Below are 3,964 nucleotides of genomic sequence, written 5' to 3'. Positions count from 1 at the left end.
AGAACTTTACCCTTGCCAGGACTTCAAACAAGCACAGAGTCCCAGCAGAAGGTCTGTCGGGGCGGGTGGGGGCGCAGAATAAAGGGAAGGCTCCCTCCGCCACGTGGACTGGCTGCAGTGGTGACCACCACAGAGAGAACCCCGAATAAAAGAGATGGCGAATTTAGCCCTTGGGTCAACGATGTCCTTAGCGGGGGGGGAAAAAAAGGGGTGGGGAGGGGGCTTGATTATGATAAGGATTCTCTGAAAGAAGTTTTGTTAAAAGAAAACGCGGTGACAGTCTAACTTCTGCTGTGCGGGCACTGTGTTCGCTTAGGAAAGTCCCGGGCCCTGTGGGGGAAGACCGTATCATCTTGGCTGACCCCACCGCCCCCGGCACATTCTGGAATCCTCTGAAGACAGGAGCCTCGCTCACTAACCTTGTGGCACTAGACCGTCACCCCGCCTTTCTTTTTCTAAAAAACAAATCATTTTATTAGGGCTCTTATAACAATGCATACATCCATAGTGTCAAGCACAGTGTACAGATGTTGCCATCATCCTTTTCAAAACAATTTCTTTCTACTTGACCCTTGGTATCAGCTCATTTTCCCCACCCCGCACCCCACCCTCCTACCCTGGTGACCCTTTGATAAATTATAAATTATTATTATGTTCGCATCTTACACCATCCGCTGTCTCCCTTCACCCGTGTTTCTGTTGTTTGTCCCGTGTGTGTGTGTGTGTGTGTGTGTGTGTGTGTGTGTGGTAGGTCCATCATTGCGATCGGTTCCCCATTTCTTCCCCCTCTCTCCTGACCTTTCCCCTACCCTCATGGTATCGCCACTTCCATTGCTGTTCCTTCGGGGTTGATCTGTCCTGGATTCCACGTGTCCAGAGCTCTTATCTGCACCAGTGTCCATGCTCCGGTCTAACCGGATTTATAAGGTAGAACTGAGGTCATGACAGTGGGGAGGGGAAAGAAGCATTAAAGAACGAGAGGGATGTGTGTGTTTCGTCTGTGTCTTTTTTCTTTTTTTAATGTCCAGGCTGGCACTTAATTCCTCGTCATTTTAAGATAGAAAACAAACCAAGATTAAGCATGTCCTGAAGTGGCATGATCACTTCAATTTTTTTTCCTTCTCTGTCATAAAACAGCAGCTTAACAAGAGGGTCCCTGAGGAAGGCACTCTGCCTTCGAGGAATGGCAATGCTGACGAACACCCTTGGGGGTGGGGGGGCTGTGAGCATGAAAGCCCCCTGGCATGTTTGCACAGAGTGTTTGACAAACCTTATGAGCAACCACCTGCTTTTCCCCCTTTCCCTCAGACACCACTCAGACGGTCTCCCTGGGAAGTAGTGTCACAGGAGAACAGCTGATGTACGGCCAAACCGTGCACCTCGAGACGTACCTCTGGCTTGGCGAGCGAGGTCATGTGCCTCGAAAGCAGCATCCTTCTGGAGAAGTTCCTGGCTTAGGATGTTGCTAAAAATCGATTTTGTAAAACAAGAGCAAACAAACTGACAACCGCAGACATCTGGCCCAAGACTTCTAGAGGGGGTTAAGGCGACAGGCAAGTTCACAGAAACTCAAGAGCTGATTTCCAAGGTTCGAGAAAAGTGATTCCAAAATGACAGCATGAGTGCCTTTCCCCTCCTCTGTCTCTCCCCCCCCCCCCATCCTCAGTGGAATGTGGGAGAGAAAAAGCAAAAAGCCTGAAATCAGTAATCTGCCATGGGTTATCCAAAACATGCTCTGGAAGAAAGCTATCAGGCCACGATATGCTTTCCCGAAAGGACCGTGGATGCCACCAATATGTGTGTGTGCTGTGCTGGGCACACGGGCACCACCCAGCCCCACCCAGGAGGAAGCAGGGCTGCCCTGTGACCTGTTAGAAGCCCAGTGCAGACAAGCACAGGCAGAGACACGGGCCAGCTGCGTGAGCTGTGTGTGTTTCCATATAGATATCAGATGACATCTTAAAAACAATGCCCATCATCGGCTTACTAGAAAACAAGCTATTGGTCATGGTTATGAGACAGCGGAGTTGATATGAGCGCGGTCCCGGGATGAACGGTGGTCCAGGTGCAGCTTTTCAATGGAAGCAGTCCCCTTCGGCTCCGGCTCTCCCCTGCTCTCTGCTCAGGCTAGTGCCTGCTGCCTGATGTCGTTCCTGCTCAGCAAGTGCTGCGGAGAACGCTTCCCACCCATCGCACATCTCTGGACGTCAACTCGGCAGATGTTAAAAATCATCACCGCCGATTCACACTTAAACAAAGGGCGAGTTTCCTGTTGAAGCGCCGTCTCTCCCAACCAGGCAAAGCACTGAGTTAGACAGTTCCTGGTGTGTGTGTGTGTGTGTGTGTGTGTGTGTGTGTGTGTGTGTGTAGTGGGGAGAGGTGGCATGAATATCTATTTCTCATCTATCCAGTCCTCGTTTACCTGGGTGAGCCAGTTGCCTAGAAACGGGTGTGATTAAGATCTGTGCTCATGATCATGTCCTTGGGTGTCACTTGAACGCTACACGGTGCATTTCCACTCGCCCTCATCCCTTCAGCCATTGATTGCTCTAAAAAGACGGCTCTGCTCTGAAAGCGCATGGGGTGGTTCCTTAGGCACTGCTGGAGTCGCTGGAACCCGCAGAGGCGTCTGGGATGGTTACACACCACTCCTGAGACCTGAAGCTGCCCCTGCCTTGTTTCGACGTCTGCCTTGTTCCCTACAAATGGCTCACGTTTCTGGTGCCAACCCAGCTCCTGTCCTCAAGGGCAAGCTGCCCCTCTGTTCAAGCCACCAAGCCCACTCATGTGATGCTCACTGACAGGAAAGAATGAATGAGGAAAGCAATTGGTTTTGGACACGCATGATGGGTCCAATTGAATTTCTCCATCTTTGCCTCTGAAATCTAGATACAGCATCCTGACCCCGTGATCTTGAGTTTCACGTATAAGGCGACTGTAATGTGGGTTTTGGTAAAAGCACCCCCTCCTGCGCTTCAGTGGGGACAGAAAGCCCATTGTCATCATGCACGGTCAGGCGGCACCCCTGGTTCTTACAGGGACAAACGGTGGCAATTTCAGGCATGAGTTCAGCAGAACGGCTGACAACCCTGGACCAGGCACCTCGTCTGGTGGGACAGGTCCCTGCTCATCTCTACCCTGAAGGGATGTGTTTCAATGCCCAGCCTAGTACCAGTTGGGGTTGCCAAGGACAGATGCACACCAGCCTGGGCCGATCCCTTCCCAGGACACAAATGGACCTTGCTGGTGGTAAGAAGTGGGTATGTGAGGCCAGGGCTGAACCACGCCTCCTTCTTCCAGGGCAGATGGTCTTAGGCTCAAAGGGCCTGCTCAGTCAGCTGCTGTCCACTGCTGCCCACTCTCCCCGACACCTTTTCTGCCAGCCAGCCAAGATGCCTGGTCTCTCCATGCTCAGCGGTGCCTGCTTTCACCACCACTGCTGACTGACCTCAGCAATGCCTTGGGTCAGCAGGTCACTGATGTTAGAACGGATGACAATGAACCAGACCTAGGAGGAGGTGGCTGAGCCCTTACTTCTTGGGGTGCTTGGCATCTGGGGAATGGATCTCAAGCTGCCTGTTCTAAGGGTCAGCCAAGGCCAGACTCCGAGTGATGTAGCATGTCTTCAGGGAGCTGCGTTTCTGATCTCCATGGAAGAAGCCGGCTCCTAGCCTCGGGGAATTCCAGTGGTGGTGGTTAGGGGGTTCCCACCCAATCTCGGAGACCTGGGTGCCCTTCTTCACGTAGGGCATGGTTCTCAACCTTGCTCATGCTGAAACCCTTTCATATAGTTCCTCATGTTGTGGTGACACCCCCCCCCCCACCAACCATAACATTGTTTTCATTGCTACTTCATCACTGTCATTTTGCTACTGTGATGAATCGTCGTGTAAATAGATGATATGCAGGATGTATTAGATGACCCCTGTGAAAGGATCATTTGACCCCACAGGTTCAGAACCGC

General features: G+C 51.8%; 1 pseudogene; it reads right to left on the bottom strand.

Annotated features, from left to right (window-relative positions):
• Nucleotides 1-2,765: 2,765 nt before the first annotated feature.
• On the bottom strand, nt 2,766-3,752 carry LOC142446156 (beta-1-syntrophin pseudogene; annotated as a pseudogene).
• Nucleotides 3,753-3,964: the final 212 nt, after the last annotated feature.

The sequence above is a fragment of the Tenrec ecaudatus genome, chromosome 4 (genome assembly GCF_050624435.1).
Source record: "Tenrec ecaudatus isolate mTenEca1 chromosome 4, mTenEca1.hap1, whole genome shotgun sequence".
NCBI classification, from domain to species: Eukaryota; Metazoa; Chordata; class Mammalia; order Afrosoricida; family Tenrecidae; genus Tenrec; species Tenrec ecaudatus.
Note: the sequence above shows the minus strand (reverse complement) of the source record. Positions and strands in the feature narration are given on the sequence as shown.